The following is a 26,872-nucleotide window of genomic DNA, read 5'->3' as shown; positions in this document are numbered from 1 at the left end:
AGAAAGTACTTCGAGACGTCGAACGTTATCGAACACGTACAACTTCGTGATTTTGTTGAGGCGGCGATAATCGACGCAGGAACGTAGGGTTCCATCCTTCTTCTTAACAAACACCACGGGGGATGCCCACAGACTTTTGGACAGCCGGATGATGTCGTCGCGTAGCATCTCCTCGAATTGTAGCCTTATGGCCTCGCGTTCGCGCGCCGAAACTCGGTACGGGTTCTGACGAAGTGGGCGGATATATTCATCGGTTATGATGCGGTGCCTGGCGACAGGGGTTTGTCGAGTTTTTCATGACGACGAGAAGCAGTCCTTGTATTGGAGGAGCAGGGCTTTTAGCTGTTCTTATGCCTGGGAAGGTTCTCATTTAGGTCGAAAGCTGGTTCAGGTACTAGAGTCATCGTTTCAGGTCCTCTAGAGTCCGTGAAGGCGAAAGCACTGCTGGCTTCTACTATTTCATCAATGTAAGCGACCGTGGCGCCTTTGTTAATGTGCTTGTATTCGTGGCTGAAGTTTGTAAGCATCACTCTTGCTTTCCCTTCACGTATCTCAGCTATGTCTCTAGCGATGCAAATCTCACGGTAGCGCAGTAAGTGATGATAGCCCTCGACGGCGCCCTCCATGTCTGCAGGCACTTCAGTACCGACGGAAATCATTACGCTGGAGCGAGGCGGAACGGTGACTTGTTCTTCATGCAAATTCCAGGCATGGTAACTGATGTCTGCATCCGGTGTTATCGCTTTGTGGGTTGTGAGCATTATCGACTTTGACCTTAAGTCGATGACTGCACTATGTTGGTTTAGAAAGTTCATGCCTAGGATGACGTTCCTGGAGCAGTGCTGCATGATTACGAAGCTCGCCGGATAAGTGCGAGAGTTCACCGTGACTCACGCTGTGCAGATTCCGGCCAGCGTTATTAGGTGGCCTCCCGCTGTCCAGATATCGGGTCCTTGCCAGGTCATTTTCACCTTCAACTTAGCGGCGAACGGGCCACTGAAGACGGAACAGTCGGCTCCAGTGTCGACGAAAGCAGTGACGTTATGACCACCAATTAGCACGTCTAGATTGGCGACCGTCGTCTAGCGTTGCGGTTAATTCGTGGCATCCGATCATGGCTGCGTCGGCTTGCTCCGGTGCTGCTACATCGTGTCGGCAGGTCTTGTTCCGGCGGCGAAGTATTGTCGCCAAGCCTCTTGCCAGGTGGTGTGCTGATACCTCGTTGTGATGATGCGCGAATTGTCGTTGTCGGCGGCGGAGGATCTTCGGTATTGCGTCGTACAGCAACCGTACCTCCGTCGGTTGCGGCTTTTAGTTTCCCGGCTCACGGACCGGCCCCAGGCTGGGCCCGTGTATGGACGGCGCTGCGGCGACAGGTAGCGTCCTGGTGATGGCAAACGCGAAAGACGTCGGGGTCTCCACTACGTTCCGGCGATGTCACGTGGCCGCTCGCCAAGCTGTGGACGTGGTGCGTTGACGGCGAACCCTCGTACGCCCATCTCGCGGTGTGGGCATAGGCTGTAGACATGGCCAGCTTCCCCGCAGTGATAGCAGAGCGGGCGGTGGTCGGGGGCGCGCCAAATGTCCGCCTTTCTCGGGTATCTGCGCTGGGCGACGTGTCAGGCCTCGGAAACTCAGCTGGTTCTTTGGCCACGCCAATTGCAGCGCCATCCATGAGATGGATGTGAAACCAAAATCGCTTTTCCTTTTTTGTTCTTGTCAACCCTCTCTCAGCTTTCTCGTTTCTCTCTCGCCTTCAACTATCAGCGGCGCAGCTGGCGCGGCCCGCGCTCGTCGTCGGCCGTGCTGATAACGGCCAAAACGGCAGCAATTTTTTTTCTGGCATTATGCGGTCAGTTTTGCGGTTTTCGCCGTCCGCGCTAGCAGGGTGGTCCACGTGGTACCCTACCGTTGCACGTTTGTCGGCTTTTCCCCGCAATGTCTCGCAGCTATCGCTGTTTGTGTGTGGTTCAATGGTGTGCGAACACATCAAGGCGAAGTGAGCCATGCGACGTGAAATTCAACCGCATCCTTAAAGACAACAGGTGAGCACTGTGCAGTTTACTTCCCGGTTTTTATTTGTGATATTGTGTGCAGTCGTACATGGCTGTCTGGTGGTAAGGCAGCACCTAGCTGATTTGGAAACACCGCAACGATGCTGTAAATCGTTATGCCACAAGCAGCGAACATAAAGCTCCTGATAAATATAGTACCACCTGTGCGTATCGCAAGGAACACGTGTGTAGGTGTGCTCTTTGAACTTATTTCTAGCTGCCATCGGCCATACCATGCTGAATACGCCGGTTCTCGTCCGAACTTATTTCTAGGTAATTGGTCGCCATCGTTTAAAAATGCGTTTCTGAGAATTCAGGTTGACGTATCGCAACTAGTACTCTGCCGCGACGCGAAACCAGCTCAGTTTTGTATGTTCCAACTGCGATGTTATAATTTATGATCTTCACTGTTAATCTACGCTGGAAGGATGGACCTAATGGGTTTGTCCAGAGATAAGGTCAACAACCGCAAAATATGCTTGGCGCACTTCCCGGAGGTGGATTTTATGGGCCGAGCGAGAAGCAGGCTGTGAGAAGCTATTCTGCGCATTGGTCATTAGAGCAATTACAAGAAATGTTTTTTTTACATGTGCGTACATGAAGCACCATCCGCTTTTTGTTCCGTTCTGTAGTGGGTTGGTTGCACTGTCTGCTCCAATTCTGATTTTCGCAAACGAACACAATAAAGTGAGTCCAAAGAACTGTTTTGTTGTAAATGCAATTATTATTTTTAATACAATTTGGGCCCATGCTTGATTGTAATAATGAGTGCGACTGCGTGCATGCAGCACGAATGCACGAATGGCACGGCCGGACAGGAAGGCGCGCGGAGCGCGCGCTGCGGTCCGGCGGTGCGTCTGATAACGCCTGCGACAAAAAAAAAAGCGCGCCGCGGAAAGCTAAAGAAAGAACAAAAGAGCATTGTGCGAGAGGTGAGGTGATGCGAGGCATGGGAGAGGGATAGGAAAGTAAAGAGGGAAAGGAGAAACGAGCGGAACAACGTTATCATAGAAAAACGGAAGAAAAAAGTTCTATAGCGAAAGGGGGAGGGTAAAAAATCCCGCCGGTTTTTTTTTCTTTTTTTTCGCCATCGTAGTACCGTCATCCATCCGCTAGGGCCTAACTGAAGTGCGCCTTGGCGCTAGCGTCGACTGAGCGTCTCCTATAGGAGAACCAATGTGAGGTATAGGAAGATTCACCCCCCTGGACGGGTGGGCTGGCTGGCGGCGGCTGCAGTCGACGACGGAACTGCGTCGTTTCGGGGCCCTGGTGCGGGCGCGGAGGGGAACCTTGACGGCGGGCGACGGCGGCATATGTCATTGTTGGGGTTTCGGCGATTTCGGTTGCACATCGGGAACTCCAAGTGAGCGCTGAACTTCTTTGGCGATGCCGGCAATAAATGCCACTTGAGGCTGCGACCTGGAAAAGAGCTTCTGCAGTTCCTCGCAAACGACCGCTCTGATGGTCTCGCCCAGGTCGTCGCTGCCAAGTGCTTGAGCGTCAATGTTGTTCGCGGCCACTGTTCCGCGGTTATATTGCCTTGTCTGCATGTCGAGTGTCTTCTCAATGGCTGTGGCCTCGGAAACAAATTCAGCAACAGTTTTGGGCGGACTGCATATCAATCCGGCGAACAGCTCTTGCTTGACAGCCCACAACAAGAAGCGAACTTTCTCTCTTCTGGCATGTTGGGGTCGGCGGGCTTGAACAGGCGAGTCATCTCCTCTGTGAAAATCATGATGTTCTCGTTGGGAGTTTCACCTGGGCTTCTAGGAGAACTTCGGTCCTTTCCATGCGCAAGACCCGTGTCTCAAGGACCTGTTCCGCCACGGCTTCCATGTCTAAGGGAAGCCGTGACGGAACAGGTCCCATGTTTTCACGGTCGACTCCCGATTCTCGAACCACGTCCTGGAGGCATCTTCCAATGAGAAGAAATGTCTCAGCTGGTCGTCGCTGGTCCAGTTTCTAAACACAGCGACCCTTTCATACGTCTCCAGCCAGCTTTGCGGTTCCTCAAATGTTGATCCGCGGAATGTCGGTGAATCCCGGGAGTTCTGCAACACGATCGGTGTAGGTGGCCCTGGTGCTGTCATTTTCGATGCGGTCGTGGCGGTGCAGTTCCTGGTCTTCTCGGGAAGAAGGCCTGAGGCTAGGTCAATGGTCCGGGACAACGTTGGTACTCTCTTGGGCGTTCGGGCTTGGATCACGGCTTTTCGCGGGCGTCCGGTGCATGAACACAAAATACCCGCCATAGTTGCTCAGTGGCTATGGTATGGGCTGCTGATCACGAGGGCACGGTATCGAATCCCGGCCACGGCGGCCGCATTTCGATGGGGGTGAATTGCGAAAACACACGTTTGCTTAGACTTAGGGGCACGTTAAAGAACCCCAGGTGGTCCAAATTTCCGGAGTCCCCCACTACGGCGTGCCTCATAATCAGATCGTGGTTTTGGCACGTAAAACTCGACAAAAAAATGAACACAAAAGCACCTCCAGCAGATTACACGTAGTAATGACGGGGAAGAGAACAGTTGCAAAACTGTGAATAACGAAACCGACTTTTATTGGGCGAACCTGTGCCCCACAAAAGCAAGTTGCCCTCGAAGCAGAATGATAGCGGCGAACACAGTCGGCGATCGGCGAAAATCTGATCAGCGGTGAAACGCGTGGGCTTTTTTACATGAGTCATCAAAGGTTCCAGATTAATTCCTGGTTCCCGCGTGTCTTCCAGAAAGTACTACTAGACAATTCGCGCCTCTCGTACAATCAGATTACATAAGCGTCGGTGACAATAAAATGGATAGAAGCATCGATAACGTTCAAGAAGCTTCCAATATTGCAGGCGCGTCCTGTGCCCAGCGATAACGTTTAGCATTGGTAAATGGTAAAAAGGGGTCGCCGGTGAAAGATAAACATGTACACATGTCAATATATATATATATATATATATATACGCGGGCGCGTGTGAGTGTGTGCGCGCTATAGTGGTCGCCGGCCTATGAGGAGGCCCCCCTTCCACTCACGGGATACTTTAAGCCTTGATTACCATAATTCACGCGGCTCGTCACACCACAACTTAGGGCGGCAAATCTCTGCAATGGCTGGCCCAACTGACATTTAGAGGTGGGCCACGCTCAATTTTGGGGTGGCTAACTTGAAATTCAGCGTTGGCACCAGTGAAATGGGGACTTTGGCCAACGTCAAACTTCGGTTGAACCTACTTTCATTCGGGGGTAGGCCAACGTAAACCTTGGGGTGGGCCAACTGAAATTTGGTGGTGAGCAAACTTCAAACTTGCGTGTGAGATACTTAAATTTAGACGTGGGTCAACTTGAATTTAGGATGGGCCACGTTCAATTTCGAGGTAGGCCAACTTGAAATTTGGTGTTGGCACAACTGAAATGTGGGGGTGGGCCTAATATAAATTTGGATGTGGGTCAACTTGAGATTTTGGGGTGGCGCAATGCCCAACTGAACGCTGCTGAGCGTCCTTCGAGTTATGAACACCTCGCTAGCAATCTAGCGCGTTGAGACGTTTGACGCGTTCTCATTGGGCCTTTAGTACCGAGGTGCAGTTAGAACGCAAGCGAGAGCTTGCATGGACAAAGAACGCGCGCTTAATTTAGGTTTGCGAGAACGACAGCGAGGGTGACATAGCATCGCGTCAATGCACTCTGCCCTCACGTAACACCTCAGGCGCTACTGCGGCAGCTGGTGGGACCTTTCGTCGGCGCTGCTCCATCGAGGTGCGCTCGTGCCCGCCGTTCCGGCTCATTTGGTACGATCGCTTTGAAGGAGCCGCACGCGGCGAAAAAATTGTCTACTAAACCCTAAGCATTCTTTGCCACTGGAATGGCCATGGGTAGAAGCAAGTAAGCAATAGCAATCAAAAGCGATGTCGCTGCCGAACCAAACATTGCTTACGCATTAAGGCTCAGCCACACTACGCCGACACGACACCGATTTTGGTCTGCCGACTGTTGACAGACCGTTGGCGAGAGCGTTTATTGGCGAGAGCGTTTTCCTTCATTTAAACCGTTGGCCACAGCGTCTTCCATCCGGTAAACTGCTGTCGCCAATAGTCGGCAGACTAAAGTCGGCGTCGTGTCGGTCCTGTGTGATTTAGCCTTCAGCAGACAGTTCTCGGAATTTCTGCACATTTTGTTTGGCGCATTCCGAAGCATTTCGGGAAGAAATCCCGCCCATCATGCCTTGCTCACTTGAGCGGCTTGCGTCTTGAAAGTTTGAAGCTTCCAGGCCTCAATCCATTCTGGGCCCACATACGAACCATGAATGTGAAACGTTGCAAAAGGCTCTCAGCGGCATCAAGGTTACCAAAGTCGAACTCCTCGCTATGCATTGGCGGATAACAGCAAGACCATCCGAGGGTGCACTTGTTCTCATTTAGATCACCATGTCATTTGCGTGTATCGGCCCAGGCGCTGTCTCCCACGCGCCATTGAGCTCGTTTCAGCTTATTAGTGGTAACTGAGACACGTTGGGAAGTCATTGCGATCATTTTAGCTACAAATGACAATAATGTGGGAGGCCTACTCGGGGAACTGGGGTCTTCCATCCATGCTCATATTGGGTACTCTCTAAAGGCTGCTGTGCTGAAGGAAACGGTTTCGATGCTAACTGCGACGCCAACTTGGGTCACCGCGGGTATGTGTCACTCGGCATGTGCCGCTCTTGAAGCAACCTCTCTGACGCCGCCATGGGCCAGTGGTGGTTGGGGACTGGGCATGTGGCTCTCGGTTTGTACCGCTCCTGAAATAACCTTTTTGTCGGCGAATTGATGGAGTGAATGTGTGCCACACGGCCTCTACTGCTCGTCAATGAACCTTTTCTATACCAACTTGAGTCAAGATGTGTGTGCCTGAAGGTGTAAGCCGTTCCTCAACGAACCACTTTGAGGGTAACTTGGGTAACTACGTATGCGCCACTGGGTATGGGCCGCTTAAAAATGGCAAAAATGATTCATTAAATTTCTGCCACGCTTAATGGAATCACACCCGCGTCACGTGCGGACTTATGGCGTTGCGCAGCGTGTGCCGTAAGAGGCGAGAGAGAAGAGCCTGGCTGCATACACGTTGGTCGTGAACCTCTTGCGTGCTCCGAGTTACCTCGAAGAACAGGTGCCGAAACTGGTCGTAATCGGCGCACCTTGAATCCTGCTAATGTTGCTTTCTGTTTCCGCTTTCACGAAAGTAATAACTTCATTAAAAGCAACTATTTCAGCCGAGCGAATCTAAAGAAGTGCCCCTACGCTTCCTTTAATTCGTTTGACTGAGTGATTACCAACACGAGATTCGCCTGCGGTAAGCTCGAATGCACTGCATTTTAATGCGATTATCATTGTTAGTGTACCTCACGCACATCGCAGTGGGTATCTATCTATCTGTCTACCTATCTATCCATCTATCTGTTTGTCTATGTCTGAAACCGCTTTCCCGCAATTCTGGATCCCGGGGTAGTCCATGGTCGAATGAGCACGTAACACATCGGACTGCTGTGTTGAGGGAGCAGGGTTCGAAATCAACCGTCGGACCAAGCCTTTGACACCGGCATGGGTCACTGGGGATGCGGTACGGGCCCCCGACGTCCTGGGCGCATAGGCGGAAAGTTCTCATTTTTGCGGGGGGGGGGGGGGGGGGCTCACAAGCTTTCCGAACGCCACTCATGTATGCACATATATTACCTTTACTCACAGTTGCACTGGAAGCTTCGTGTGACCTCGAAAGATTGTTCGCTGAAGTGACGAGCTTGAATGGCGAGCTCAACCACGAGACGCCAGCCTCTTGGTTGAGCCATGCCACAAGCGGCTTCAGTTAAACACGCTAGGGAGGTGCATGTGTTTTGTGCGTATTAAGTCGCACAAGTACACATGTATAAAAAGCAACGTAACGCCTTGTAAAAGATTTATTACAAAAGATACAATCAAGAAATCTTTTCCTGATGAAAGGTCAGTTATTGAGAAGATAAGACATATTAAACAATAAATAACATTTTCTGAACAGAACTTATGACTAGGATTCTTCTCATAAGTATAATGTGATTCCATAACGCCATAGTTTCATTACATGTCAAAGCATGCCTTATGACACTGGTTTCGTTTATTTTTTGGAGCCAGAAGAAAGGATTATAGAGTAAAAACTATCAGGTGGCCAAATAAATAAACATCTTAACAAATAAATAATACAACGATATCTCAAGCGCGCGAAAGGACTCGATAGCAAATGTAGGGAAAACGTGGATTGTGTTGTTGAGAGGCAAATGCAGGATACGACGAATAAAAATTAATAAGGAAAATGCAGAGATAGACTAGGGAGTTTTACCAATAGATAAACCACGCGTCTTTTCTTACTCAAATGGCCTCACTCTGCTTGCCTGGTTATGGACACCATTTTCATTCCTTTCTATAACTTTGTCCATTGTTTTCTAAGCCAGGTGGTTTGCTTTGACTTGTAAGTTGGTGCCTTTCTCTATCCTATTGAAGACATCAGTTCGTTGTCTGATGCGATGATTCCACAATCATTATAAAAGTGTTCGTTAGGGAATTTGAGCTGGCAATGAAGTCATCGGCAATCTTATTCAAATTAATTTTGCGGGAGAGTTCTTTGTGGGCATGCAAGATTGCCAGATGGTTCAAACGGGCTTGTCCAGTCGTCGACCGCAAGTACATTTTCAGTCGCCGAAGGCATGAGAAGCAACTCTCGGATGTAGTCGACGATACCGGTATGGCCAAGGCAATTTTTTTAGCTTGGCCATTTCCAGGAAAAGGTTTCGCAGGTATTCGCTCTTGCCCCTCGTTAACATGTGCGCGCGGTCCCCAAATGTGTGCAATGATGTCGACCTTTGCTGGCTTAAAATGTCAATCAGCATATCTCTGTGCAAAATCAGGCACCCTGGTTCAAGGTTGTCACCGTAGAAGTATGGTATATATGCTTCGTATTCCTTCCCTATGGCAAGCTGCTTAATGTGGGACTTATGCTGCCACATATCAGGTGGATACGTGTTGTTTAACGAAGACAGCACTTTGTCAAGTACTTCATAGAACCTCTGGCGGTACATGCCACTCGCTAATGGAAACACGTGAGCTGAGGACCCTTCTTGATAACGGCGTGGAATCTTCTTTCGCCTAGCGGCTAGAACACACGGGTCCTCAACTTCTACTTTTCCTGCCTCTGCCATACATATGTGGGTCACGCGCTTCATTTTGGAGTTAATCTGCGCCGAGTCCAAGCTTCGGCCATCCGAGATGGCTGGTCCCTTCGTGTGCGCTGTCTCCCCGCACGCCTAGTGCTATTCCGTATAAAGTCCAAAAGTCATGCGAGTGAGCGACTCATACACTGCGAGTGCGAGAAAAAGCCCGTAACGCTGAGCCGTAACACTTGATGGACAATATCTTCCCACGCGCTCAATATTTGGATTAGTTGGAGGTCACGTGATCAAATGCGCGAATGGGGAGGAGAGCATGCGTCTTCTCATCTGACCCTACCGCAGCTGCAAATTACTATGTGCGGTTCACGCTTACGCGGCCCGCGTGCTGTATCCAATTGTTGGAAATCATTGGGGAGAAGGTGTACAATGATCAAGGGCGAGCAGGGATGGCTTCTAACTTCATGCGCGCTGTCTTCCTTCTTAGGATTTTTTCCGCGTCTCAAGTGTTGCAGATGGCATAGCCTAAAACCTAGGACCATTCTTATATTGTCCTAAATACACCAATAAAGAAAGAAAGAAAGAAAGAATGAAAGAACAGACGGGGGTAATTGGAGATCGCTGACAGAAGCCGTCCTGTAGTGGACATAAAAATGTGCAGATGATGATGAATCTAATTGTCGGAATCGCGGTAAATCGCAAGGCTGTACGAACCGTTCGCCCCCGCTGCCAGCGTTCATCTTAATGCCAGCGTTGTGATAGCGACTGCTCGTGGTCATCCAGCGGGATATTTACAAGTTTACATTGTCTGTGCATTGAACGGTCTTTATTATTTTAATTAGTGCGTAAATGTTACTACAATTATTATAGGCGGTATAACCAACGTACAGGCTCGTGTGAGGGCTGCACTTCTTTGCCGCAATTTTGACGAGCCTTACAAGGGACCGGGCCCTTTTATCTAATTTTTCCAACTACGAGTATAAAAGCCGCCGTAAACCTCCGCCATCGCCTCCTCTCGCCATCTATAGTCGTGTACAACTTTAGAAGGCAGCTCATTTGCCCCTCAAGGGCGTGCACTCTAGACTGACGTCATGAGCCGGACGGCCGGTGACTCCGCCGACGGAAAACATGGCAGCCTGCGCTTCGAGCTTGGCCGAGTCGCGTTAGCGGGACTATTTCTTTAGTCGCGATGGAAATCGGCTGCTGCTTTTCAGTGGTCAGGGCTGGGCACTTCTCCTGTCTTCTTAAGTTATAACCGACTTTTTTTTTAATAGTTGCTACGCGCGAAAGTAGGCGGCGCGGGAAAATTCGCAGTGGAGCGCGATCGTAATTGTGCTGAACGCGATTGCTTCTCGGTTGGATTTAAAAAAAATATTTGCTTTCAAGTTAGGGGTGCGGCACTTACACGGATTTATACGGGAAGAATCTTTTTCGTGCAATTGTCTTATACTTCCTAATCATTAATACTACTTGACCTTTCCGGCAAAACTGCAGCCTCTTTTTTTTCTGAGTGCTAGTAGAGGCTCTCCAGCGCATGACTGCCATTGATTCTTATTTTGAGTGAATCCGGCTTGGCCTCACTTCGGTTACTAAGTTAATTATACATATTTATGGCCCCTGCGTGCACGTTGCGTTGTTTCCATCCCCAACAAATGTTGTAAATAATAATTTTTTTTCATGAGTCGATAGCATTACCAACTGGAAAGAGAAGCAATGCTGAGACACATGTCATTCACGTGCATTTCACACACCTTTGATAAAAGACTCTGCCGAAGGGGTCACTGAAGTCTGCAGGTATTTTTCAATGTCAAAAAAGTGCGCAAAGCCATTTGTATCGAGTTGACCATACAGCAACATATTGATTTTATAGACATATATAGGGTATCTATATCATTAGAAATAATTGTTAGTTGACTAACTCTTTCTCTTTCGAAATATCATAAATTTTGTCTTGTGAACACATTGAAATATAATGTGTCTGTGCATGGTGTTCACACTGGACATAATATTAACATGTTGAAGTGGAAAAATACGGATGAGGGAGCCGCCGTTGGTGATTCTAATGCGCTTCTTTTCCTATTGCCAGGATTTTCAAAAGTAAAGTGAACTGATGAATAAAATCTGTGCACGTCCGCGTCCACAATGATGCCGTTAGCTTTTAGCCACAATAACATTTTAAGGGAAAATGTCGAGGCAACTCAAAAGAAACCATAAATGACTTTAGTAATAGGTCTCTGGTAATGACATATTAGGAGCGAGGGGAGCCCCCCCCCCCCCCCCCAGAAAACTCCGGAGGGGGCTCGAGCCCCGGAGCGCCCCCGTAGTTGGCGCCTGTGCCTCGGCATCTACGTATAGACGGTGGCGGCCTGGATGCGGCTGTCGGTTGATTGTAGGAGGTGGTCCCACGCTTCCGGTGGGAGAAATCACAACACCTGAAAGGGAGGAGGGAAGGCCCTACATCTCCCATGCACGTGGGCAGAGTGACGCGTACATTGCACGAGGGGCCGCGAGTCTCATAGTCGCCCTCAGACACACGGAATAGCATGTAAGAATAAGAGAAAGAGCCTGTTCGTAGCTGACGCAGTCTGGTCGCGGGTGAGACGAGGGTGAGGAGGGTGGTAAAGTCTCCTACTCATGCGACAATGTGTCGTGATGTTGTGATGGCCTGCTTACAGTCGCGGACCACTACACAGATGTCAAGATTTAGCATGGCGAGAGCGGTGGCTGCTTATTCCGCAGCTTCTGATTTGGCTGTTCATTTGGGCCCTGAGCCCCGAGATCTTTTATAGAACTTTTCATTCAGGACATGATCAATGCACAATGTAGACGATGCTCGAGGATATCACGCAACGGCGATGAAATTTCGATGAAAACTCCTATGACTTGTGCACAATAGTGCCTCAGTCTACGTGTGAGTTTTCGTCTATCCGCTAACACAGAAATATACAGGAAGAAATAAATTTCTGTACTCACGTTAAATCACCAGTTTTCTTAGATGGGTACCTGAACACTAAAGTTATTATGCATCCATCCCTCATGTACCAGGGAGTGATACAAAAGAAATATTTCTGGTCAAATCCATCCTGCGAACGTTACGAGACAAATTAGTATACCTTCAAGTACTACGAAGCCTACGCCTCGTATTCATTGTCCCTAACATTCCCCTTAACTTGCCTCATATTTTTTCTAAAATTCGCTTGATTTCCTTAAAATGTAATTTTTTTAGAAGACAATGATAACTGACAGTTAGCGTTTTTGAGCGTTTCCAGTCCGATTAACGGCTTTTCTGTGAATTATTTAGGTCCCAGGTGCTGGTGGAAAATGCTTAGGCGAACTTTACAGCGAGGCTGTTACAGCGACTATAAGCGCTCCGAAACGGTTCATGCTATCAAATCCCTCAGCATTGTTAGGGGTAAAAGCCACGCAAATTTTAAAATACCTGTGTCAATTAGGAATCAAGCGAAAATTGCTAAACCTTCGTTTTCGGTCCATTTCGATACGTTATATGAAGCATTTGAAACGTGTTTCCTCGTCCCAGGAGGGCCATAGACAGTAGAGATTTCATATTTAGAAGTAGTGGAGGTCTTTCTATGGGTGACATTTAACGACAGGTTGAAGTGCGTTTGGATAATAATGTGCTTTAAATCATCACTCAATACACGTCTTTTTCTCATTTCTATACTTTATACAACGCATGTATTTTCTGTTTCCAGATCTCACGGGTGAACTATTCGGAGCAAGGCGTTGCAAGTCGATTGAAGTACTAAACATGTCATGCACGTCGAACGATAAATGTTCCATCTGGGTAGCCGAATTATTGCCTTTCCAGAAAGTTATACCCCTGTCACACGGTACGTCTAATGGCATTCGCAGCGAATGAGATTACGTGTTAATACCATTTTTGTTGCTTCTACACGGGCATGGTGAATGACATTCACTGCTAATGGCATTCGCCCATTGAATGAGTTTCCCGAACTCATTCACGCGTGACTTGTGTACTCTCGACGACCGGGGCTTGGCAAAAAATTACAAAATAGATAAGTTAAAACTAAATGTAATTATTTTCAAATAACGATCCAATGTTTACCATTGTATCGTTTAACAATAGAGTGAAAAGATGTAAACAAGAAGCACGATTTGTAGCGTTTCGTTATCATAGCAGCCTGCCGATAAACATTGCCATCAATTGCGAATGCCATTTTGTTTACCTGTGCAGACTGGGAACCCAAGACGGGCAATGACATTCGGTATGAATGTCATTTACTGCAAATGACATTACATGTGCCGTGTGACAGGGGTATTACTTGTTCACGTGTTCCACACTGTCATACTGCCTTTATTCGCTATATTTACCTAAGTCCTAAAATAACTGCACAATACCCAAACTTCAAGTTCGGTGAAAATAATGACAATGCTTAATGTAATTTGAGGCGATATGTTGGCGATTGTTGTTTAAACGGAAGTGTTGCAAAGAATTACTAAAACACTCGTATTCATGTGTCAGTATCTGCAGTGCTCTCGGCAAACTAGACCAGACACTTTCTTATATTTCGTAAACATAATGCGCAGGCTATGAATAACGTATACGCAAAGCTCCAAATATGTGGAGTAATCGCGGTATTTGCAATAAATTATGTATGCAAGTGCTCTGGAGCGTTAAAATTTTCTTCTACGAGCTGCACAAAATGTAGCATGCTGCCACGACATAATTACACGGGCTACCAAAATCAAACTTAACAAAAATTGGCGGACTCCTAAGACGAATCTCTGTGCGAAATTTAATACGTGTGGACAAATACGGCTTTGCCAAAACAATTCTTAAGCAGGTTTTCTCAGTGTCCAGAAAGAACTCCGCGTTACACAACCGTTATAAGTAGCAGAAACGGGGCGAAGTGGTGCGATGTGTCCCGACATTTAAACATTACTGGTTTAATTAGGAGCGTCACAAATAATTCTCGAATATGTTTATTTTTCAGTAATTCCATAAACCATGATTCTGTTTTGGTAAAAGTAAGGGACATGTGCCATAAGTGATGTGCAGGCAAATTTGAAAGTGGGTGGGCTAATTGGCGGTGTTACACATGCAAGGGCTCCGCCGCTTTTTGACTGTCTTGTGCGAGTGGCGCAAAATGTAGCCCCGTCCTGACATAACTAAAAACGCCATTAGCCTTATATTTAGCAAACATGTGGCACAAACTAAGGTAAAATTGTGCGAATATAAATGCCTCTGAAAGAAATACATTCGTAAAACATTCGTTAAATGTGCTCGAAAGCATTATGTGAACACTTTATGGTATGTTTCGCAGGGTTACGAGTGCGTTACAGAATGTTTACATTTTGCGAAAATAAGCGGCACGTTACGGGTTATGTGCAGGCAAATTGAAAGTGTTTCGGTTAATCATCTGTTTTGCAGTAAACTGCGTAATAAAGCGCACCAGACGATGCATGATTGATTTTTGCTACCGAAGCATAATTTAGCCCGCTGCGATTATATAACTACATATGCCATCAGCACTGAACTTGGCGAAAATTGGCGGAACATTATGGCAAATCAACGTTCGAAGTTGACCTGCCGTGGTGGATTAGCAGCTATACGGTGTTGCGCGCCTAAGCGCGAGGCCGCGGGATCAAATCCCGGCCGCGGCGGCCGAATTTCGATGAGAGCGAAATACAAAAACACCCGCGTCTCGAGCAATGGGGGCACATTAAAGATCCCCCTGGTGGTCAAAATTAATCCGGAGTCCCCCACTACGGCGTGCCTCATAATCAAATCGTAGGTCTGGCACGTAAAACCCAAAAATTCGATTCACGTTCGAAGTTAAATGAATGTGGATCAAATAGTTTTTGCAATAACACTTTTAAGCAAGTGTTCGCAAGTGTGACGCTGCCGTTATGAGCTACGTTTCCGAATTTCCCGAAAAACTTTGCGTTACACAATAATTTTAACAGCAAGGGGGGAGGGGACATCTTAAGTGTGACGTGTAACGAAATTTTAACTTTACTGACTGAATTCCAGAAAGGTATAAATAATTGTTGAACCCTCATTTCTTTCGGTATTTCCATATGTTATACGACGCTACCCCTGTGTCTTCGGTGAGCTAACGGGGTACCTCGTTTCTGTTTGTTAAAAGTGCTTGGTAAAAGCCAGGTAATGGGAGAAGTGTAGGCAAAGTCGAAACTGGTTGAAATAATTATGCCTTTTCCAATCAATTATGTATGTAATGCTGCATTGCGTTATCAGTGTTTTACTAGCACACAGAATTTAGCCTGTTTCCCTGGCAGAACACCGAGAATAAATTTAGCAAAAATGGAGTCAAGGCTATGACAAATCTGCGCGTGAAGTTAAGTTTGTTTTTGTATAAATGGTGCACTTGGAAAAAAAAATCAAGTGTTTTTTGTGTCAAAACTTTTAAGGTAGTATTGGAAAGTGTCATGCTACCTCTTCTCTCAACTTCTAAATTACCCCAGATAACTTTATATTGAACGACTATATGTTTGCTTGATAGGGAGGTCGTGTTCAGTGCAATGTGTGTCGAAACTTCAACGTTCCTGGCCTAATGGTTACAAATAAATCTTGAACCATCTTTTTTTAATTTTTTTGTGCGTTCTTCATAATTCGTTGTAGGTTTTGACGGTGTCCTCGATTCACTAGAAAGGCGCTTTCTTATACTTGTTTAAAACTTCGGGCACGTTTTAGATAATTTGTAAATAAAGTCCGAAGTGGGTGGATAAATATCACCATATCTTCACATCGCGGAGTGAAGAACATCTATAGCCAACGTGGCCTCACTCGCTGAGCCTAAAGTGTCAAAAAAACTCGAGACTTGATATCGGTAACTGCGCCCTGTTGTTATCAATACTTCGCTTTTGAATAATCTTTGCAAAAATCCAAAACAAATAGGATTGAGAAAGAATGCGACAAACTGTGCAGGAAAAGAACTTCAGAGCTTCGAAGTGGCCGACACCCACATTGACGAGCACTGCCATGTGTACGTGGGAAAAGGTAAGCTTACGTGGATTAGCATTGAATCTGTGTCATATGTAAGAGGCCGCCTGCGGCGCGAAAAAGAAGAGCACGTGAAGCACAGTGTTCGGAACGGCACGAGCTCTCGAGACGCGTGAGCCGATGCGTAATCGGGGGATGAACGGCGCTGTCCGTGGATTATCGACTTGGCTCCGGGCCAGGAAAGACGCATCGCCAGCTACGCTCTGGTGACGGGAGACTTGGGGGTCTGGCTGAGTCCGTGACGCTGGCCGTCCAAGGTGTGGCCGTCGACCTCGGCAAGTTCGAGCGAGGCTCCTGGACTGGCTGCAGCCTCTCACGGCATGACCGGGCACCTCAGAGAGGATCCCTCTTCCGCGGCACACCGGCACGTTCGATTCTCCTCGGCACGCTACGTCGGCACTCATGAAGAAGTTGCGACGCATCCCGACGCTAGACCTATCCAGGTGGGCCTAAGCAACGCCGTACGCCGTCACTGAAGAATTACTGACGAGTTCATCACCGACGAAGTACCGACGAGCTCACCACCGATAAAAGAGACGATGCGCCTACGGCAAGGCGGAGACTACAGAATCGACGAGAGCGCTGAACTCTGGAAAAAGGGACTCGGACAAACGTGCAACGACGGGTGCAGCAAGGTGGCTCTTTGTAGCGTCTCAGGCGTTTCAGGATTAGATGCCACAGACAAGCGTAGGCGTAAATCGGACCATGCTTTGTATATTAAGCCTTAGTTTGTATCTTTGTTAGTGTTGTTCCCGCAGTGTGTTTTAGTGTGCTTGATTTGTTTTAGAGGTGAAGCTCCTTAAGCCGTGGATCTGTACATCCTCTGTATGTAGCCACCTCTCGCTTAGTTCTTGGAGTGTTCACTAGATGGCGGTACTTGTATATCCGGCGCATATATACATATTGTGAGCATTATATTAGCTCTTCATCTTCTTCATCTGTATATACTCATCATCATGGCCTGCGTCATTCGCTTCAGCGCGTGGCCGGCATAATAAACCGTCGAGATTGAACAGCTGTCTCGCAAGTGGTGGAGAGTGCTCTCGATCCCTTGGTCCTCTACGACTTCGAGTTTCCCTGGAGCTTCGTTCCGGTCGCCGCTTGCCCCGCCTTTCCGCCACCATGCCCCTAGAAGATCCACCAGGAGCCCCCAGCGTCACCGTCTCTGCCCCACCGGCCGTTCCTTCATGGACCGTCAGCGCGCGGCCGCGCGATCCCACCATGTTCGCTGGCCTTCCTAGTGAGGACGTTGACGACTGGTTAGAAAATTATCACCGCGTGAGTGAGTCTAACCGGTGGGATGATTCTCACAAGCTTCGGAGCGTCGCATTCTACCTCACTGACGTTGCCAGGACTTGGTTTCTTAACCATGAACGCTCCTTCCCTGACTGGGCGGCTTTCAGACACCAGCTTCGGCAAATTTTCGGCGCCCCCAACGTCCGCTCTGAGGTAGCCAAGAAAAAGCTTGATGCACGCATGCAACTTCCCGCGGAAACATACACCTCTTATATCGAGGACGTCCTCGCCCTTTGTCGCCGGGTTGACGCAGCCATGACTGAATCAGATCGTGTTCGTCATATCCTCAAGGGCATTGCCCACGTCGCGTTCAACGCACTGGCCATCAAGAATCCAAATACCGTTAACGATGTTATCGCGACTTGCCAGCATCTGGACGCCCTGCAGGCCATCCGTTTACAACCTGTCGCCTGTGACACGCCTCCTTCCTCCGATACGGACCTGCGTGTCCTGATTAGGACTCTCATACGCGAGGAGCTCCAAGTGTACGGCCTGCGCAGTCCTCCCGTTCTTCAGCCGCAACCTTCGGTTCCTGGCCTGCGCGACATCATCAAAGAGGAGCTCTCCTCCATGACCTGCACTGTGGGCTGTGTCCCTCCTTCGCCGGCGCCCTCGTATGCTCAGGTTGCGGCTATGCAACCAGCGTTCGTTCAGACAACGCCTCCTGCTCCTGTTACTCCCAACCACCTGGCGACTCTGGCACCTCGTGCACCTGCCACAGCATATTACCCTACCCGGCCTTTGCCCCGCCCCATTTGTTATTACTGCGGTATTCGCGGGCACATATCGCGCTTTTGTCGCAGACGACAACCGGACGAACGCCGTGGTTACGATGTTTACGAGCGAGACCCATTGCCTCTTCCAAGTGCCTACCAGCGCCGGCTTTCCCAACGCTCACTTACTCCGCCTCCAAATCCCGAAGAGCCTCGCAACTACCGTCCAGGGCGCCGCCGCTCGCCTTCCCCTCTCCGACGCTCGATATCACCTCTGCTACCGGCCTCCCGCACTCCTGACTACCGATCGGAAAACTAGATGGTGCAGTTTTTGGAGGGAAAGCTGCATGGCCCGCACAGCCTACAATCCCTCCAGTGTGCCCGTCCAATACTTTATTAGTGTGTGTAGAAAGTGTACCCATTCCTGCATTGATTGATACGGGCGCAGCTGTTTCTGTTATTCACGCTGACTTGTGCTCTCGTCTACGCAAAGTTACTACACCTTACAATGGAGCTATTCTCCATGGCGCAAATAATGTTGCGATTCGGCCATCGGCGGTGTGCACAGTTCGAGTTTCGATTGACGGGATTCGCCACCATATTCAGTTCGCAGTGTTGACTTCCTGTGCTCACATGCTTATACTAGGGTGGGACTTTCTCTCTTCCGCGTCCGCTTTTATTCCGTGCCGTCAACGCCTCGTTAACTTGACCGAGACCGACAATTCCGACGACGTGCCCGACCCGCGCCTTCGCTTACGAACTGCTGACGATTGTATGGTGCCTCCTGGCCGCGAACAACTTCTTGTGGTTAACTCTGACATCGCCGATGGTGACGTTTTAGTTGTACCATCAGCTCGTTGCCTATCCAAAGGGATTGCTCTGGCACCTAGCCTTGTTCGCTTTACCAACGGTACGGCCACTTTGGCTGTACTCAACACCACCACTGAGCCAGTACTTCTTCCTAAAGGCGCTGTTGTCATTTGCGTCTTGGACACTCAGCCTGTCTGTGTGCTTACCTCGACTACTGCTGTTTCACGGGCACCTACAGCTATAGAGCCAGCCCCTGCTTCTGTTCTCGCTAGTGCAATCAGCACTGATCTAACGCCACAGCAGACTGAAGAGTTACTGTCGTTGTCATCCAAGCATAAAGACCCCTTCGACGTGCACTCTCCTCTTCTGGGACAGACTTCTGCAACGGCTCATCGCATACACACAGATGGGACTTCCATCGTGCGCCGGCGGCCATATCGTGTTTCTTCCGCCGAACGCCAGATCATCGATACCCCCGTTGCCGACATGCTGAAACGAAGCATCATCCGCCCTTCCTCAAGCCCTTGGTCGTCACCTGTCGTTTTGGTGCGTAAGAAAGATGGCTCAGTGCGATTTTGCGTAGACTACCGTGCCTTGAACAAAATAACCCGCAAAGATGTATATCCCCTTCCCCGAATCGATGATGCGTTAGATTCATTACAAGGCGCGGAGTATTTCACCAGCCTTGATCTACGCTCCGGATACTGGCAGATCCCCATGCACGAAGAAGACAAGGAAAAAACTGCCTTTGCCACTCCCGATGGACTTTACGAATTTAACGTAATGCCTTTCGGCCTATGTAATGCTCCCGCCACATTTGAGCGGATGATTGACACCGTACTGCGGGGCCTAAAGTGGAAGACTTGCTTATGCTACCTTGACGACATCGTCATATTTTCGTCGACCTTCCATCAGCACTTGCAGCGCCTCGACGAAGTTTTGACATGCCTCTCTGCTGCTGGCCTTCAGCTGAATACAAAAAAGTGCCACTTCGCCAGCAAAACCATTAAAGTACTCGGACACCTTGTCAGCAAGGAGGGCATTCGACCTGATCCCGATAAGATTACCGCTGTCCTGCGCTTCCCCAGGCCTCAACGCGCCAAAGACTTGCGTAGCTTCCTTGGCCTAGCCTCGTATTTCCGGCGCTTCATACGTAACTTTGCCACCATTGCGGCGCCAGTCCATCAACTACTTCCTTCTGGAGCTCCCTATGTATGGTCGGACGAATGCCAAACTGCTTTTGACGCCCTCAAGCGTGCCCTCACGTCCGAACCTGTGCTTTGTCATTTCGACAACACCACACCCACTCTTCTACATACTGACGCCAGCGGCCATGGTATCGGGGCTGTTCTTCTGCAACGTCAGCAAACTTCCGAAGAACGTGTGGTCGCATACGCAAGTCGCACGCTAACACCTGCAGAGAAAAATTATACGATTACCGAGCAAGAGTGTCTTGCCGTTGTTTGGTCCGTCCAAAAATTCCGGCCTTATCTGCACGGCCGCCACTTTACGGTCGTTACTGATCACCACGCGTTGTGCTGGTTGGCGACGGTAAAAAATTTAACGAGCCGTCTCGGCCGTTGGACACTTCGTTTACAAGAATACGACTTCGACGTCTCCTACAAGTCTGAAAAGAAACGCCAGGATGCCGATACTCTCTCTCGTTGTCCCCTACCACCGTCTTCAAACACTGCCTGCTTACCACCTTCCGTGAGCAACCCGCCGGACGTCTCTCCTGCATTTCCTTCACTCGCAGCTCTCGACCAGCTGCCACCTAGCCATTCTCATACGTTTGCAACTTGCCAACGTAGTGACCCCTACTGCCACTCCGTTATGGAACGTATTCGGGGATTCTCTCGCACACCTAACGCTCGACTCCGTCGGCAGTTGAAGAACCACAAGATTCAAAATTCGGTGCTATACCGGTACGTGTTTCATCCCGAAGGACACCGTTGGGTCCCTGTAGTTCCCCGATCACTTCGCACCCAGATACTGGAGACCTTTCATGACGATCCCACTGCCGGTCACTTTGGTTTTCATAAAACCTATGAGCGAATTCGCAGCCGCTTCTCTTGGCCTGGACTTGCAACAAGCGTAGCAAAATACGTGGCTTCCTGTTCGATCAGCCAACACCGCAAACGACTGACCTCACCGCAGGCTGGACTGCTACAACCTGTACCGTGTCCTGAAGCTCCTTTCGCAGTAGTTGGTATCGACTTGTATGGTCCACTACCCTTATCGGCTGGCGGTAAACGATGGATTGTCACAGCTGTAGACCACTTGACACGGTACGCTGAAACAGCCGCACTACCTTCCGGTTCCGCAGCGGAGGTTGCATCCTTTTTCTTGGAAACCATCTTTTTACGACACGGAGCCCCACGTATTCTTTTGAGTGACCGCGGCAGGACCTTTCTGTCTAAACTTCTCGACGATGTTCTCCGTGCGTCCAATACCATCCATAAAACGACTTCCAGCTACCACCCTCAAACTAATGGCCTCACAGAGCGCTTTCATCGTACGCTGTCCGACATGATTTCAATGTACATCAACCCTGATCACACCAATTGGGATGTTATTCTCCCATTCGTCACCTTCGCTTACAACACGGCCGTCCAACGCACAACGGGGTACTCGCCCTTTTTCCTTGTGTATGGTCGTCAACCAATCACTGTCCTCGACGTCTCTTTCTTTGACGTCCCCGTGCCATCATCCACATCAACGTGTGAGCAATTTGTTTCGCGAATTACCCAGTGTCGCCAACACGCCCGCCTCAACACCGACGCCAGTCAACAAGACCGCAAAACTCGCCATGATGCATCCCACCGTGTCGTTTCCTTCCAGCCTGGAGACGAAGTGTTGCTGTGGACTCCAGTTCGCGTTCCTGGTTTATGCGAGAAATTTCAGTCCCGTTTTCTCGGGCCTTACACAGTTCAGGAACAGACTTCGCCAGTTAACTATCGTGTCGCGCCCGTTGTTACGCCTTTGGACGGCCGCAGCCGTACCACAGAGATTGTGCATGTTTCACGTTTGAAGCCTTTCATACGGCGTTCGCCGCTATAGCCTGCGGCCAGGTTGGCCGCTTCCATGCGCGGGGGTAATTGTGTGAGCATTATATTAGCTCTTCATCTTCTTCATCTGTATATACTCATCATCATGGCCAGCGTCATTCGCTTCAGCGCGTGGCCGGCATAATAAACCGTCGAGATTGAACAGCTGTCTCGCAATATATATGTATATGTATAGTATAACCGGAAGCTGACTTCCACTTCCGTTTCCACTTCCGGTTCAACTTCCGGTTCCGCTTCCTTTGCCACTTCTGGTTCCGCTTCCGGTTCCGGAAGTCAGCTTCCGGCTTCCGGAGAACGCTTCCGGCGTTTTTCTCTCTCGAACGTAGCTTGGTGCGCTGCGGTGCACAAGGGCGTTCGTTCCCGACGCGCGTTCTCTTTCTCTCGTTCCCGACGCGCGCTTTCTTTCTCGCCCGTAGCTAGGTGCGCTGCGGTGCACAAGGGCGTTCGTTCCCGACGCGCGTTTTCTTTCTCTCGTTCCCGACGCGCGCTCTCTTTCTTTCTCGTCCGTAGCTAGGTGCGCTGCGGTGCACAAGGGCGTTCGTCCCCGACGCGCGTTCTCTTTCTCTCGTTCCCGACGCGCGCTCTCTTTCTTGCTCGTCCGTAGCTAGGGGCGCTGCGGTGCACATGGGCGTTCGTTCCCGACGCGCGTTCTCTTTCTCTCGTTCCCGACGCGCGCTTTCTTTCTCGCCCGTAGCTAGGTGCGCTGCGGTGCACAAGGGCGTTCGTTCCCGACGCGCGTTTTCTTTCTCTCGTTCCCGACGCGCGCTCTCTTTCTTTCTCGTCCGTAGCTAGGTGCGCTGCGGTGCACAAGGGCGTTCGTTCCCGACGCGCGTTCTCTTTCTCTCGTTCCCGACGCGCGCTCTCTTTCTTTCTCGTCCGTAGCTAGGGGCGCTGCGGTGCACAAGGGCGTTCGTCCCCGACGCGCGTTCTCTTTCTCTCGTTCCCGACGCGCGCTCTCTTCTTTCTCGTCCGTAGCTAGGGGCGCTGCGGTGCACAAGGGCGTTCGTTCCCGACGCGCGTTCTCTTCTCTCGTTCCCGACGCGCGCTTTCTTTCTCGCCCGTAGCTAGGTGCGCTGCGGTGCACAAGGGCGTTCGTTCCCGACGCTTCTCTTTCTCTCGTTCCCGACGCGCGCTCTCTTTCTTTCTCGTCCGTAGCTAGGGGCGCTGCGGTGCACAAGGGTGTTCGTTCCCGATGCGCGTTCTCTTTCTCTCGTTCCCGACGCGCGCTCTCTTTCTTTCTCGTCCATAGCTAGGGGCGCTGCTGTGCACAAGGGCGTAAAGCCCCTCAAGGGCGTTCGTTCCCGACGCGCGTTCTCTTTCTCTCGTTCCCGACGCGCGCTCTCTTTCTTTCTCGTCCATAGCTAGGGGCGCTGCGGTGCACATGGGCGTTCGTTCCCGACGCGCGCTCTCTTTCTCTCGTTCCCGACGCGCGCTCTCTTTCTTTCTCGTCCGTAGCTAGGGGCGCTGCGGTGCACATGGGCGTTCGTTCCCGACGCGCGCTCTCTTTCTCTCGTTCCCGACGCGCGCTCTCTTTCTTTCTCGTCCGTAGCTAGGGGCGCTGCGGTGCACATGGGCGTTCGTTCCCGACGCGCGTTCTCTTTCTCTCGTTCCCGACGCGCGCTCTCTTTCTTTCTCGTCCATAGCTAGGGGCGCTGCGGTGCACAAGGGCGTTCGTTCCCGACGCGCGTTCTCTTTCTCTCGTTCCCGACGCGCGCTCTCTTTCTTTCTCGTCCGTAGCTAGGGGCGCTGCGGTGCACATGGGCGTTCGTTCCCGACGCGCGTTCTCTTTCTCTCGTTCCCGACGCGCGCTCTCTTTCTTTCTCGTCCGTAGCTAGGGGCGCTGCGGTGCACATGGGCGTTCGTTCCCGACGCGCGCTCTCTTTCTCTCGTTCCCGACGCGCGCTCTCTTTCTTTCTCGTCCGTAGCTAGGGGCGCTGCGGTGCACAAGGGCGTAAAGCCCCTCAAGGGCGTTCGTTCCCGACGCGCGTTCTCTTTCTCTCGTTCCCGACGCGCGCTCTCTTTCTTTCTCGTCCATAGCTAGGGGCGCTGCGGTGCACATGGGCGTTCGTTCCCGACGCGCGCTCTCTTTCTCTCGTTCCCGACGCGCGCTCTCTTTCTTTCTCGTCCGTAGCTAGGGGCGCTGCGGTGCACATGGGCGTTCGTTCCCGACGCGCGCTCTCTTTCTCTCGTTTCGGACGCGCGCTCTCTTTCTTTCTCGTCCATAGCGGCCAGTCGCGCCTAGCTCTTCTCCCGTGCGGTCGTGCCTGCACTTCGCCCCGGCGTGTGCTGCACGAGCCGCGTGGCTCCCCATCGTCGGCGACGTCACCTGCAGCCGCGCACGATTTGCGCGTCCCAACGCGCAACCTCGTGAGTTCCCTGCGGGATTGCATCGTGCGACGAGTGGATTTGCTTCAGTGTTGTGCTCCGCGAGTGGCGTGCCCAACCCGACATCTCTGCCGCGTCCCCGGCTGTGCCGCCTCGTGCGCGCATCGCGTGGTCGGTGCTGTGCGCGCGACGTGCGTGTAGTGTGTTTGCCCCCTGTGCCGCGCGGTTCGCGTGTTGACTGCAGAGCCGAGCGGCATGGAGGGCTTCCGCAGGCCAGGAGAGCGCCCGCCGCGCGCGGGCCATCGTCGAAGTGCGAGCGCGTCTCTCGCGACCCTTGTGCCCGTGACGCTACAAGCGCTACAAGCGTCGCGTGAGCGAGGCGAACTAGAGGTGCGCGCCGCCGAGATCGTGGACGCGTGGATAAAGATACAGGCCACCACCACCCAAGCAGCTGCCGCCGCGGCCGCGCCCGCCGTCACCGAGACACACGTGGCGCCGGCGGCGCCTTCCCCCCAGGCGAGCCTTCTCCCCGCGGAGCAAGTCGCCGCCATTGCAGACTTGGCCAGCGCCGCCCCGCTGCCCCCTTCGGACGACGAGGAGGCCATGGACTACTCCTCCTCGCGCAAACGCACGCGCGAAGCAGAGAGCGAGGAGGAGGAGCAAACCGGTCGCCGGAAGCTGCCGCCGCCGACCGCCCCACCTTGCCCGGAGAGCAGGGACGACGGCGACGCCATCTCCCGGCGCCCGGGGGACTCAGCCGCCTCCTCGTCACCGCCCGCGGCAAGAGATGGCGCCCCCGCCGATCCGCCGCTAAAGCCCCTTGATGTTAGAAAGTAGCGACACTCTCCCCCCCGCGCGCGCTTTCCTCCTCAATTCTCCTCGGATTTCTCCCCCTCACCGGGCCGGCGCGGCGCTGAACCCTCCAGTGGCTCGCTGCAGCCGCATTAGAATCAATGCGCGCGCTTGTTTATTCGGCCCATAGCCTCCTCTATAGTTATAGAGGAGGCTATGTTCGGCCCTTTGAAGCGTTGTATGGGAATTTATCCCTTGTGAAACTGTCATGACGAAAGTACGTTTCCGATAGAAACGTACTTTCGTTTTTTAGGACGCTTCGATAAATACAAGCGGAAGCGCTCCGAAAAAATGAGTACCAAGCAGTGGCTGAGCTGTTTACCTCTACGTCGCCACTTGGGTTGTCCGTAACGCGGAGGTGTATTGGGTGCATACAATATAAGCAGCGTAGAGTATAAACGAGAATTCGGTTCACAATTTTCGCTCTTAAAAGGCTCAGAGAAGGTAACCAAGAAGAAATGTGATAGTTTACTTAAAGTGAATTCGCCAAAATGAGTGGGCCAAAAGCCTTTGTACCAATGCCACTGTGCGAAATACGTGCTGTGCTTGCGAAACAGCCAACATAGAACTTTACACACGCGCCTGTATTCCGTCACTATGAAACGACGAGAAATTACATTCCATCACCTCTGGGAGTAACCTAAGTCTCTCTCTCTCTCAAAAAAAAAAAGGCTGATTGCTTGCACGGAAACTGCTAAGACTGGCACTTGATAATTAACTTACAGACTTCAAGATGTCAAGTTTATCAGAATTGAGGGAGATTATCAGAAGCGCGTGGCTTGTACTTAATGAACATGCGCGAATAATACATAATACCACTTATCTACCTATATATTGCGGTTCATGCCTTTGCAACATAAAGTACATAAAGAAAAAAATGCTCGCAGTATTGAAACTTTGCAAAGATACAATAAGCACGCAATAAGAGTAAAATAGTTCCTTGGCTTCACAAGTATCAGGCGCAAGGATCACACGCACACACACACGCGCGCACACATACATGCACACACATACACGCACACAAGCACGCACATACACAAACACGCACACACACACGCACACAACTAGAAAATATGAGTTACAGGCATTAACTCACAAATTACATACATTTGAAAACTAACGCACGCGCGAAAACACAAAAAGCTTCGTCACGGCTCGAAGAGTCAACGAAAATTTCAGCCGACACACTTAAAAAAAACTATATGCACAGTTATCGGTGCTCTGTATTAAACTGAACGAAGAGTCCAGCTATGGGAAGCGCATTAAAATCTCCATGCAACTTCATCCACAAATATGAGGAAAGCTGCAACATTCACCTCGCAAAGAACGGCGTGCTTAGAAGGGGCGAAATCCCTTCTCCCGATGTTATGGAGCCACTGCTTCCGACACACGACATTCCGCTCACCTCGGGGGATATAAAATAAGGCTTGCCCTTTCTCTGGCCTGCTGCTGCATTGAAACGCGCAGCAGCAAGGCATTTTCACGGAGAACGAATCTCAAATTCCTACGAAAGGATGGAAAAACTTGGGAAACACACGTTCGGAGCGGCAGGGCGACCACCACTTGGACTGCTCATGGCGAGCGGGAGAA

This window comes from Dermacentor silvarum, chromosome 4 (assembly GCF_013339745.2).
Source record: "Dermacentor silvarum isolate Dsil-2018 chromosome 4, BIME_Dsil_1.4, whole genome shotgun sequence".
In the NCBI taxonomy this organism is placed as follows: Eukaryota; Metazoa; Arthropoda; class Arachnida; order Ixodida; family Ixodidae; genus Dermacentor; species Dermacentor silvarum.
This window is presented reverse-complemented; position numbering follows the sequence as displayed.